This window comes from Zophobas morio, unplaced genomic scaffold, assembly GCF_036711695.1.
Source record: "Zophobas morio isolate AGI-343-1 ecotype UQ-CSIRO unplaced genomic scaffold, CSIRO_AGI_Zmor_V1 ptg000014l, whole genome shotgun sequence".
NCBI classification, from domain to species: domain Eukaryota; kingdom Metazoa; phylum Arthropoda; class Insecta; order Coleoptera; family Tenebrionidae; genus Zophobas; species Zophobas morio.
Genome location: NW_026972119.1, coordinates 23,531,669 through 23,545,103, shown reverse-complemented (window position 1 = coordinate 23,545,103; position 13,435 = coordinate 23,531,669). Strand labels below are relative to the sequence as shown.

Below are 13,435 nucleotides of genomic sequence, written 5' to 3'. Positions count from 1 at the left end.
AGAAGCGAAAATATACTAGAAAGGAAGCAACAAAAATAGTGACTTACAAAACAGAAAGGTTGAGATAAAAAGAACAAAAAAAGAATTGAATTGAATTAACTTTATTGGTGTATAGGACATAAAACATGTTTTACACAAGTCACAAATACCATAAAAAGGAGAAAAAGTTAGAAAAATCGTAAAAAAGAAGATAGAAAAGACAACAAAAAACGGCAAAAAAGCAGTAAAAGAAGCAACAAAAACGACAAAAAATGCAACAAAAAGTTGACAAACAAGCAGAAAAAAATGCGGCAGAATGGACAAAAATGCAACAAAAACAAAAAAAACAATGAAAGAAAAGAAAAAGGACCAGAAAGCAGCAAACAAAAACGACAAAAACAGGCGACAAAAAAAGCTAAAGTGACAAGGCAAGGGAAGGAAAGCAATAAAAGCGAACAAAAAAGATTAAAAAAGGCAAAAAAAAGCTAGAAAAAAGCAACAACAAGGTTGAGATAAAAAAAAAACAAAAAATGCGACCAAAAAGGGAAAACGGTGACAAAAATCTTAAAAAGATAACAAAGAAGACAACAACAAAAAGCAACACAATCAAAAAGTCGACAAAAGAAACAACAAAAAATGCAACAAAAAACTACAGAACAAAAAAGAGGACAAAAAAGCTACAAAATCTTCAAAAAAGAAATCAATTCCGTTACATTCAATTAATTCAATTTGTAATGAGTGTTTAAAGGTTATATCCCACACCCTTTCATTTAAAATAAATGATAAATAAAAACCGCATAACAAAGTTACAATAAAACGAACAAAACATGATAAAATTATGTTATTGTCTAAAAAAGGATAAAAAATGACAAAGAGAAGGTAACCAAAAAGTAAAATACGATAGAAAAAAAAGAGGACAAAAACAAGAAAAAAGGCGAAGAGCCAAAAAGTGACAAAATGCGATATAAGAAGGGGGAAAAAAGGCGACCTAGAAAACAACAAAAAATGCGACAGAAATATAAAAATGCGACAAAAAACGAAAAAAATGATAAGAAAGAGTGAACATGAAAAGAAAAGAAAAATGACCAAAAAACAGCAATGAAAAGCGACACAAAAAAGCGATAAAAAAAGAAGAAAATATACAAAAAACGCGTGGAAAAAAAGGAATAAAAAGGACAAAAATGCGACAGAAATACAAAAATTCGAAAAAAAAAACGAAAAAACGATAGAAACAGGGAGGACAAGGAAATAAAAGAAAAAGAACCAAAAAAACAAAAATGAAAAGCGACACAAAAACGCGATAACAAAGGAAGAAAAATATACAAAAAGCGCGTGAAAAAAAAGGGGAGTAAAACACCAGGAGAAACAACAAAAAATGAGAAGAAAAATAGAAAAACAAGATCACAAAAATAGAGATAAAAAATGAGACCAAAAAACAACAAAAGAGTCGACCTAAAAACCAAGGATAAAGGAAAAAACAACAAGAAAGGGAACAAAAAAACAATAACAAATCAACAAAAAAAGGGAGGAAAAAATGACAACAGAATGTTATAAAAGAAAAGACAAAAGAAACAAAAAGTGAAAAAAAGCTACAAAAACAAGAAAAGGACGATAGAACAAAAGAGACAAACAAACATCAAAAGAGGCGACAAGAAATTGACAAGAAAGGGAAAGGAAAGCTAAAGAAAGTGAAAAAAAGAAACAAAAAAAAAACGAAAAAATGCTAGAAAAGGAGCAACAAAAAATGGAAACCTTGAAAGAAACAAAAAGGTTGAGTTAAAAAGAACAAAAAAAAACGACGAAAAGGGAAAATGGTAAAAAAAATCTTACAAAGATGATAAAAAAGACAACACAACCAAGGCAACAAAAGAATCAACGAAAAATGCAACAAAAAACTACAGACAAAGAAAGAGCACAAAGAAGCTACAAAAAACGATAACAAAGTTAAAATAAAACGGACAAAAAACGACAAAAAAGGTGACAAAAAAACAAAGAAAAACACGATAGAAAAAAGAGGAAAAATAGTGAGAAACAAGGAGCGAAAAAATGCTACACAAGAAGCAAAAAAAAACGACAATCAAAAGGGAAGAAAAAAACACAAAAAAGCGCAAAAAAAAGGTGAAAAAAAAAACGCCAGTAGAGCCAATAAAAAATGTGAAAAAAAAGTGAGAAAAGACAAAAAAGCCAGCAGAAAAACAAGACGATAAAAATAGCGATTAAATAAATACGAAAAAACGGAAAAAACCATGCAAGACAAGGCGAACAAAGACAAGCGACAAAAATGGAACAAAAAAGCAAATAAAAAACTACGAATAAAAAAAGAAGACAAAAAACAACAAAAAAAAGGCGACAAAAAACGACAATAAAATGTTATAAAAGAAGCGACAAAAGAAATGACAACAAAAAGGACACAAAGGTTGAGATAAAAAGAACAAAAAAAGGGGAAAAGGTGAGAAAAATCTAAAAAAGACAACAAAAAACAAAACGGCAAGCAAAAAAGCAGTAAAAGAAACAACAAAAAAGCGAACACAAAAACGACAGAAAATGCAACAAAAAATTGACAAACAAACAGAAAAAAGCCGACCTGAATGAACAAAAAAGTTTAGATAAAAAGAAAAATGCGACAAAAAAACAGGAAAAAAAGTGACAAAAACTGAAAAAACACGATAGAAAAAAAGACTACTCCAAAAAAGGGACGAAAGCAACAACAAAAAATGGGACAAAAACGGCGACCAAAAAACGACAAAACATTGCAACAGAAAGGTGTCAACCCAACGGAAGAAAAACACTATTAAAAAAGTGGACAACAAATATAACAAGAAATGACAAAAAAAAATAAAAAAACGATATAAACATGAAAGAGGATCAAAAAACAACAAAAAGAACGACAAAAATTTGCGGCAAAAACGGCAAAGGAAAAGCGACAATAAAATGAAAAAAAACGACAAAAAACGAAAAAAAGCTGAAAGAAGAAACCAAAACAATGGGGCCAAAGACACAACAGAAAAATGTGTCTACAAAACTAGAACAAAGAATAGAAAGGGAACAATAAAAAACAAAACACGACAGAAGAAAAACGATAGCTAAGCGACGAAAAAACGACAGCAAAATGGAACAAAAAAGTGAAAAAGATACAATAGAAAAGAAGAGGACAATAAAGGCCAAAAAGGACGTTAAAGAAATGCTAAAGCAACAAAAAGGGGAAAGAAAAAAATGTGAAAAGAAAGTTGAGACAAGAAGAACAAAAAACGGACACAAAAAGGCGAGAAAAAAGCGACAACAAAAATAGCAAAAAGGCGATAGAAACTTGAAAAGGGCATCAAAAAAACGACAAAAAACTTATTATTGTTTTAAAAAAGAGGAAAAAAAAAGAAAAAAGTGACAAACAAACGAAAAATGTACGAGAGAAAAAAGAGGACAGAAATAGCTAAAAGAAAAAAAGAAAAAACGGGAAGTGAAGAAAGAAAGAAAAACGTATTTGAAACTTTCAAAAATTTTGTAGAAGATTTTCCGTAAAACACGAACCCAAAAATTTTCCGGAAAATTGAGTAGAGTAGCCACGAAATATGAGTGACATCATGAATAGAGCTGATGCTCCCACTACCAGATGTCGCTGTTTCAAAACCCGGGAACTTTAAATGTCTATAATGTAGGAATCTATAACGCGTATTTACCAACATTCTAGACTTTGGAATTTTAGAATTTCGAATATTTAAAATTTAGAATATTCACACTGTTATTATCACGTATTAATTACCCGTGGATTTTTATTCTTTGCAACTAGACACAAAGAGTAAGCAAGAGCAAAATAAAAAAATCGTAAACATAAAAACTGACTGTAGTAAAACTACAGAATATACAATCAAGTCCTTATGTTTAATCGATTTGAAAAAATGCATAAACAATGCATAAAATTCACGTAATCCTCCAGCGCTTCCAGCAATGATGAATATTTCATACACCCGTGAAGCGTGTCTTTATAATACGTTTACACTGTTTATTTTGACGAGAATTTTATGTAAATCTATCTATTCATTTGCGTTCTTCTAATGAATGTAAGTACACGTAACACGCGTGACACGAAAAAAATTTATCTACATAATTACGTCTCATTTCTCTAATTTGCAACCACACATGGAAACATTATCATAAACCAAATTTCAAAGTACCTCACTGAAAGTTCTCAACACACATAAAAATATTGTTGTTTACCAAAAACACCAATTAATTTTTTTAGACCATGTTTACCGAAAACTGTTTCCAATTTCGTTAAAACTTCCCGGAAACCTTGTGCTTTTCCGTAAAAAAAAATCAACCACAGAGAACCATTTGTATTCGTTGTTTACGACTAGCAGAAAGTTCGAACACGTAACAAAGGCAAAAGATGTAAATTTGCATAGAAAACATAACTCACGTCCATTGTCTGGAAAATAAAAACGGTAGTTGGAGGAAAATGCGTTCTCGAGAGGTTTTACCTGCAAATAATAACAAAACTATTTTGAATTAATTTAATCGAGGACGAATAGCTTCAAAATCCGGACAGGTTAAGCTTCACTAATGGTGGATGCGCCGGGATAAGAATTTAGTATTGTTCTTTTTTCAAAGCTTTGACATTAATTGGTCTTTGTTTAATTATTACCAAAAGTGGTGCCAACTGCTCCACTTTGCCAACATATCGCAACTGGTGGTAATTTTTTATTTTAAAAACAACCACAACCAAACTTGTGTTGCGAACACTATTCGTAAAAATTAAAAGTAGGAAGCGTATTGATTTTGTAATCAACACAGAAATGTGACGTAAAGCTGTAATGTAAAGCTGTAATGTAAAGCTTTTTTGAAAGCTTAAGAGAAAATCCATTCATCATTCCGATTTTTACAGGATAAAAAACAAATTTAAAACCTCCACTACTCACCACGAAATTTTTACAAAAATAATTTAGCAGTTTCACGTAATAACCAAGTGTGTGTATATTACAGGGACAGCTGAAACTGCGGTAAAGTCAAACATAATCATAAAAATGAAGCCACATTAATAAATATCATAAACTTTATGACTGTCTAGCTATCGACTTAATCGGTTCGGTCGATCCACACTTAATTTATTATCGTTCATAAGGCTCTCGTTTGTTGAAATTGGAAGCGGACTAACGTTATTTTCGGATATTAGAGTAAACATTAAAGGCTCGGGATATGATGGTAAACTGACCTTATTACATTGTTCGGTTGTGCCTTGACCTGGAAGATTTCTAATTGCGTTGTCTCGTTTAATCAAAGTCTAGTGAATCCGGTGGCTGCTTGAATATCTCGTTTCCATTATTTATTTCTTTTGTAATCGAGGAACAAATTCGTAGTAGCCTAAAATAGCGCATTTAACGATTGATAATAATCGATCGCCACGAAAATACGAGTCGTTTATAATTTAGATGTTGTTCTTCCCGAGATTTTCAAATAACATGAGGTGGAATTGGAAAACATGTACAAAATCTTTTCAGGTTTGTTAAATCTTTTGAACTGTGGCTGTTTGAGTCGGTGAAAGGGGTAACAATTCATAAAGCAACAGTATAATAGGCTCAGATTCGAAGCTTCCTTTATAATGCCAGAGCAGTTATGTATAGGTAACCTTTAGATACTATTTCGGTAATTTGATCGGCCTGAATACGAAATTGGCTAACTGAAAAATAAAGCGAGTGGAAAAGGTCACCGGTTCTAATTTCCTTATTAACGGGCCTTTGTTCGAGGAGTTCTTGGAGAGTGGCTTTGAATCGATTTTTTTTTCTAAGTACGGGTGAAATTTTTTATAGGTGTTAAGTGTTACGAGCGATAGTGGAAAAAATTTAATATATTTTTGTTAATAAACAATAATGGAAAAATAAAAATTAGTTATATGTCCATCTATCAAAAAATTACACTTTTTTTTAATTTTCGAGATTCTCAATATAAGATTCTTTCGGATACTGCATTTGTTCTGGTTTATTCTAGGAGGTTCTTCAGAATTACTATTAAATTTGACCCCAAGAAACAGTCTACCAAATAAAAGTTTACTCCATTTCTTCAATTTTTCGATTATAGTTTTTTCAATCATTCAGTTTTTCAATTTTGCAATTTTTCAGTTTCATGATTTTTTAATGTTTTTCAACTTTTCAATTTTTAAAAGTTGGAATTGTCGAGTTTTCAAATTTAAATTTTTCAATTTTTCGAATTTTCCATTCGCCATTTCTTCAATTTTTCGACTTTTCAATTTCTGGGTATTTTAATTTTTTCTTTTTTCGATTTTCCTTTCAGAACCTCCATTTTTTAAATTTTTCGTTTTTCAATTTTTCAATTTTTCACTTTGAGTTAGAATTTGTGGAGTTTTTTAAAATTTTGAATTTTTAAAATTTTAAAATTTTCCATTTCATATTTCTTTAATTTTCCGATTTTTATTTTTTTTTTCAATTTTTCGATTTTTTATTTAACTTCTCGTTTCTTCAGTTTTAAATTTTAATGTTTGGGTTTCTCGATTTTTCGATTTTTTAACGTTACAATTTGTCGAGTTTTAAAATTTTGAATTTGTCAATTTTTCTAATTTTTCATTTCTCATTTGTTAAATTTTTCGATCCTTCAGTTTCAATTTTTCGATTTTTAATTTTTCGTTTTTTCAACTTTTTGGTTTTTCAGTTTTAAATTTTTAATGTTTAGATTTTTTAATTTTTTGATTTTATACGTCAGAATTTGTCGAGTTTAAAATTTTAGAATTTGTCAATTTTTCTCATTTTCCATTGTATGATTTTCTAAAACTTTTAATTTTTATTTTTGTTAATTTTCCAATATTTTAGGTCCAATTTTTCGTTTCTTTAATTTTTCCATTTTTAATTTTTCCTTTTCTTGAGTTTTGAATTTTCAGTTTTAAATTTTTAATGATTAAAATTTTTCGAGTTTTCAGCTTTTAAATTTGTCAATTTTCCATTTCTCATTTCCTCAATACATCGATTTTCAATTATTAGATTTTTCTATTTCTAGATATATGAATTTTTTAATTTTTTGATTTTCCGTTTTCTGGATATTTAAATTTTCAATTTTTGTTTATCGTTTTTTAATTTGTATCTCATTCAATTTCACGATTTTCAAATCTTTGATTTTTTAATTTTGCAATTTTTTGATTTTTGTATTTCCATTTGATTTAATTTTTGATTTTTTCAATTTTCCGATTTTTTTAATTTCCCGTTTTTTAAAACTTTTACTTTCTTCAGTTCCTCAATTTTTCAGTTTCTCAAGTTTTTCTTTTTCGATTTTTCAATTTTTCAATTTTTCGTTTTTTCGGTTTCACGATTTTACAATTTTTCAATTTTTAAATGTTAGAATTTGTCAAGTTTTAAAATTTCTAATTTTTCAATTTTTCTTATTTTCCATTTCTAGATATTTTAATTTTTCATTTTGTCGAGTTTCCGACCTTTTACTTTCAATTTTTCTTTTCTTTAATTTTTCGATTATTAATTTCTCATTTCTTCAATATTTCGATTTTACAATTTTCGGATTTTTCAAATTTTTCGTTTTCTAATTAAAAATTTTCCAATTTTTTGATTTTTAATTTTTCGTATTTCAAAATTTTGCTTTTTGAGTTTCTGAATTTTTAATTTTTTGAATTTTTCAATTCATCATTTTTTCAGTTTCAAGATTTTTCAATTTTTCTCATTTCTTAAATTTTTCGATTTTGCAATTTCTTAATATTATAATTTTCTGTTTTTTGGATTTTCCGGTCTTTCAGAGTCTAGATTTTTCGTACTTTTGCAATTTTTTGATTTCTCAATTTTTTATTTCTTTAAGTTTTCAATTTTTTTTATTTTTCGATTTTTCAATTTATTAAGTTTTCATTTTCCCGATTTTTGTTTATTTTAGTTTTTCAATTTTTCAATTTCCCAATTTTCAAAATTTTCTGTTTTTCAACTTTTCATTTCTTCAATTTTTCCAGTTTCCAATTTTTGGAAATTTTAATTTTTCAGTTTTACAATTTTTCAGTTTTTAATTTTTCGATTTTTCAGCTTTAGAATGTTCGAATTTTTCGAATTTTCCATTCTTTATTTCTTCAATTCGATTCGCAACTTTTCAATTTTGCATTTTTTTTATTTTTCAATTTGTTTTAATTTTCCCGATTTTCCGATTTTTTAGTTTCCAGATTTTACAAAATTCCCTTTTATTCAGTTTCTCGTTTTTTCAATTTTTCATTTTTTTATTTTACGATTTGGTAGTTTTTGGATTTTTAATTTTTCAGTTTTTCAATTTTTTGTCTCTTTAGTTTGCAATTTCAAAATTTTTAAATTTTTCCGAGTTTTAAATTTTTCAATTTTTAGTTTTTCATTTTCCATTTTCTCGATTTTTAATTTTTCGGTTATTTTCAAAAGAAAAAACAAGTTTATTAAAACTGTAATTTTGAAAAATTGTAAAAAAGACAATTTTGGATTATTTTCTCTGATAGTATGTATGAAATTAAAATATCTACAAATTGAAAAACAGAAAAAACGCAAAAATTTAAAATTCAAGACTTTAAAAGATGGGAAATCTAAAAAATGAAAAATTAAAAGACATCCAGAAATTGAAAAATCGAAAAATTGAAGAACTGAGAAACGAAAAACCGAATAAATGAAAAATTCAAAAACCGAAAACTTTACAAATTCTAACGTTTGAAAATTGGAAAACTGTAAAATCGTAATATTAAAAAAGTCAAGTAACTGAAAAAATGAAAAATTGAAAAATTAAGAAATGACAACTGAAAAATCGAAAAACTAAAAATTAATGGAACGAAAAATTGAAAAAACGAAAATTTGAAACAATTTTTTGATTTTTGAATATCCGAGTTTGTCCAGTTTTTTACTTTTGAATTTTCTAGTTTTTCGAATTTTCCATTTCTCATTTCTTCAATTTTTCGATTTTACAATTTTTTTATTTTCCAATTTCTAAATATTTTATTTTTCATTTTCCCGATTTTCTGATCTTCTAGAGTCTAGATTTTTCATACATTTCTTTTTTGCAGTTTCTCGATTCGTCAATTTTTCGTTTTTTCTGTTTCTCGATTTTTTATTTCTTCAACTTCTCGTTGTTGGTTTTTCAATATTTCAATTATTTTATTTTTCAATTTTCCAATTTAGTGAGTTTTCATTTTCCCGATTTTTCTTTATTTCAATTTTTCAATTTTCAGTTTCCCAATTTTCAAATTTTTCTGCTTTTCAACCTTTCATTTCTTCAATTTTCCCAGTTTACAATTTTTCCATATTTTAATTTTTCAGTATTTAACTATTTAATTTTCCAGTGTTCATTTCTTCAATTCGAATCGCAATTTTTGAATTTTACAATTTTTTGATTTTGCAAAATATGTATCTATATATTTTGGTTATAATTTTTTCGATCTTCCGATTTTTTTTGTACCTAGATTTCTAAAATTTTCCTTTTTTCAGTTTCTCGTATTTTCAATTTTTCGTTTTTTGATTTTAGGATTTGGCAATTTTTCGATTTTTAATTTTCCATTTTCCATTTTCTCGATTTTTAATTTTCCATGTATTTTCAAAAGAAGAAACAAATTTATTAAAACTGTAATTTTGAAAAATTGTAAACAAGAATATTTTGGATTATTTTCTCTGTTATTACGTATGAAATTAAAATATCTACAAATTGAAACACAGAAAAAACGAAAAATTTGAAAATTCAAGACTTTAAAAGATGGAAAATCTAAAAAATGAAAAATTAAAACACATCCAGAAATTGAAAAATCGAAAAATCGAAACTGAGAAACGAAAAACCGAATAATTGAAAAATTCAAAAATCGAAAACTTGACAAATTCTAACGTTTAAAAATGGAAAAACTGTAAAATCGTAAAATTTAAAAAATCGAAAAACTAAAAAATCATAAAATCAATGGAACGAAAAATAATAACTGAAAATTTTAAAATTTCAAAAACTGAAAACTCGGTAAATTCTAGAAAAATAGAAAAACTGTAAAATCGTAAAATTAGAATCTAAAAAATCGAAAAACTGAAAGATTATACAATTATAGAAACGAAAAATCGAAAAATTGTACAATCATGAAACTGAAAAAGCGAAAAATGAATAATCCAAAAAAATGAAAACTGTAGAAACTGTAAAATCAAAAAAGTGTAAAAACGAAACATTAAAATTCGAAAAATTACAAAATCGTAAAATCAACGAAAAATTAAAAAGTCGAAAAACTGAAAAAGCAAAAATTTGAAAATCAAGAATTTAAAAAAATCAGAAACAAAAATGAAGATATATAGAAATTGAAAAATAAAAAATTGCAAAATAAAAAAACGAATTGAATAATGGAGCAAATGAAAAATACAAAATTCGAAAAATTGAAAAATCTGAAAGCTGAAAAATAAAAAAAATTAAAAATCGAGAGGAAATTGAAAAAATAAAATATTGATGAATTGTGACTTCGAAAAACTGAAGAAATGAAAAGTTGAAAGGCTGAGAAATCACAGATTTCAAAAATTGGGAAATTGAAAAATCGAGAAAATGAAAATCAAAAAATTGAAAAATTCAAAAATTGGAATTTTGAAAAAACTCGAAACGAAAAATTGAAAAATTAAAAAATTAAAAACTGAAAAACTGAAAAATCATAAAATTAATGAAACAAAAACTGAAAAAACTAAAATTTAAAAGATGGGAAAATCTAAAAACTGAAAAATTAAATTATACATGCAGAAATTGAAAAATAGAAAAAATTGAAGAAATGGGGAACCAATAACTGAATTATTGAAAACTTGAAAAACCGATAACTCGGCAAATTCTAAAAAAATCGAAAAACTGTAAAATCGTAAAATTAAAAGTCGAGAAAATGAAAAAACGAAAAATTGAAAATTTAAAAAATAAAAACTGAAAAATCGAAAAACTGAAAAATCATAACATTAATGAAACAAAACATCGAAAAATTGATGAATTGAGAAACTGAAAAAACGAAAATTTGAAAAATTGAAAAATCCGGAAGCTGAAAAATTAAAAAAATTAAAAATCGAGAGGAAATGAAAAATAAAATATAGATGAATTATGACTTCGAAAAACTGGAGAAATGAAAAGTTGAAAGGCTGAAAAATCAAAGATTTCAAAAATTGGGAAATTGAAAAATTAAATAATTAAAAACCGAAAAACTGAAATATCATAAAATTAATGAAAGAAAAACTTGAAAAATTGGGAAACCGAAAAAACGAAAATTTAAAAGATGGGAAAATCTAAAAACTGAAAAATTAAATTATACATCCAGAAATTGAAAAATCGAAAAATTGAAGAAATGAGGAACCAACAACTGAATTATTGAAAATTTGAAAAACCGAAAACTCGGTAAATTCTAAAAAAATCGAAAAACTGTAAACTCGTAAAATTAAAAATCGAGAAAATGAAAAAACGAAAAACTGAAAATTTAAAAAATAAAAACTGAAAAATCATAAAATTAATGAAACGAAACATCGAAAAATTGAGAAACTGAAAAAACGAAAATTTGAAAAATCGAGAAAGTGAAAAATTGAGAAATTGAAACATGTTCTGAAAAATTAAAATATCGATAAAATGTAACTTCGAAAAACTGAAGAAATAAAAAGTTGACAGATAAAAAAAATCAATGATTTGAAAATTGGAAAATGCAAAATCGAGAAAATGAAAATCAAAAAATCGAAAAATTCAAAAATTGGAATTTTGAAAAAATTAGAAACGAAAAATTGAAAAAATGAAAAATTAAGTAGTTGAACAATTAAAAAGCTGAAAACTCGCCAGATTTTAACCTAAAAAACGTAAAATTGAAAAACTGAAAAACCAAAAAATTTAAAATTGGGAAACTGAAAAATCGAAAATTCGATAAATTCAAGCATGGATTTTTTTTTTTAAATATTTAATATGTCGAATTTGCTTTCATATTTTTTCATTAATTTTTCAAAATTTCATAACGTTTTTTTCAAATTAATTAAATAAAAAAAACTACAATTGGACGCATAAGTCAAAAACGTTCAAATCTAGCCCCTACTTCCTGAAAAATTTTTATTTACAAACAAAACAAAAGAAAAAGTGTCTACATGTTGTAGAAAAAATTATTAAAAATATAAACTTTGTAACAAAAGAAAATTTGTGTTTGAATTTCCACCGTCACTCGCCTGTCATTCTCTAAGTAATTTTCCTGAGGCAAATATTTCAAGGCAATATGACACCTCCTTCCACATTCCGCCTCGGAATCGCTTTCCTTGAACATTTAAAATCAGTTTCATAACTCGACCCATAAAACAAGATAAATGTGGCAGATAAAAAATATTCCTACATTCGAAAGTTTCCTGACATAACTCACAACACCGCCCGAACTTAGCGAACACTGTTTTTTAACCCAGAAACTCCTTCCACAACTAGGCACAAATTCCGTCCATTCATCACGTTGATTTAATTAAGATCTGCTCAATATTGATTTGTTTACCGACAAGAACCCACAATAATCCAGCGAAAAATAAAATAACTACAACCACGAAAAAGTCAAAATTTTACAGAAAAATTCGGGGACGCCAGCAACATCCCGTACCGACCAGTTCCGACATTCCAAACACAAATTGATTGAAAACGTATCGAATTATCTAAAAATACGGCCGAAAAATCGCGCAAATTCCGCGACTCTTCAAAAACTTACCCTTGCACTCTGAATAATGGGTGTATCGACCTTCCGATATCCACAGCTCTCAGACATGCAATTTGGAGTGGAAGAGCGCTCGGCCGCCGCCCCCAAGTCGACTGGCGGAGGATCAACCCGCGACTGAAGTGTGCATAGGCGCAGTTTGCATTGATTGCCGTCCGGGCGTCACGACGCAAGGCGCCGTTTCGCGCATATACCCCTTAATCGCTTCTTGTCGAGTTTACAAGCGCCTTAAGGACGCTGAATTTGTTTATTTAATACGGCCAGGTTAATCGGTTTTGACGTACTTCCGGGCGAGGGCCGGCGATTTTCGGTTCTTTGAATAATTGTGGGAGTGACGAGTCAGGGAAATGGAAGACGCTGATAAAAATAGGCATGCATGGGCAAGTTAATGGAAATATCGGAGTGGAGCGGACAGGGTGATGAATGGAAGGCCGGGACGTGGATTAAGCGTGCACTTGGAAATTGAGCGCGGGGGTAGTTTTGCTCGGACGGTGTTCAACCCATTCGCAGGAACGTAATTTTGTGAAAAATGGTGGATGCGCCGGGATAATTTTTTTTTTAATATTTATTTTAAGGAGTTTTAGAAACTTCGACAGGACAAGGTCTGCATTTATTTAAAGGTCTGGATATCTGATCAAAGCGAAACACGCACGTACCTAAATCAAGTTAACGCCTTTTCGGACAATTTTAATTTGTTGGAATTAAAATGCGTTTATTCAGACATCTATTCCAGAGTACGAAACACTTAAACCAAAATAAAATATTTTCGGTACAAATTTCATTATATTCTATATTACGATAAAA

At 27.9% G+C, this 13,435-nt stretch overlaps 1 protein-coding gene across 5 annotated transcripts in view; it reads right to left on the bottom strand.

The window, feature by feature from the left end:
* The window catches only part of LOC135128674 (uncharacterized protein), a 94,422-nt gene extending 81,669 nt beyond the window's left edge, over nucleotides 1-12,753 (bottom strand). For 4 of the 5 annotated variants that reach the window (XM_064055676.1, XM_064055681.1, XM_064055682.1 and 1 more), the window contains exon 1: nucleotides 12,626-12,753. The gene's annotated coding sequence lies outside the window, so the exon portion shown is untranslated. Of the gene's footprint in view, nucleotides 1-5,185; nucleotides 5,335-12,625 lie in introns of all 5 variants that reach the window. The other variant, XM_064055677.1, reaches the window with a different exon arrangement.
* Between the last annotated feature and the right edge of the window lie 682 nt (nucleotides 12,754-13,435).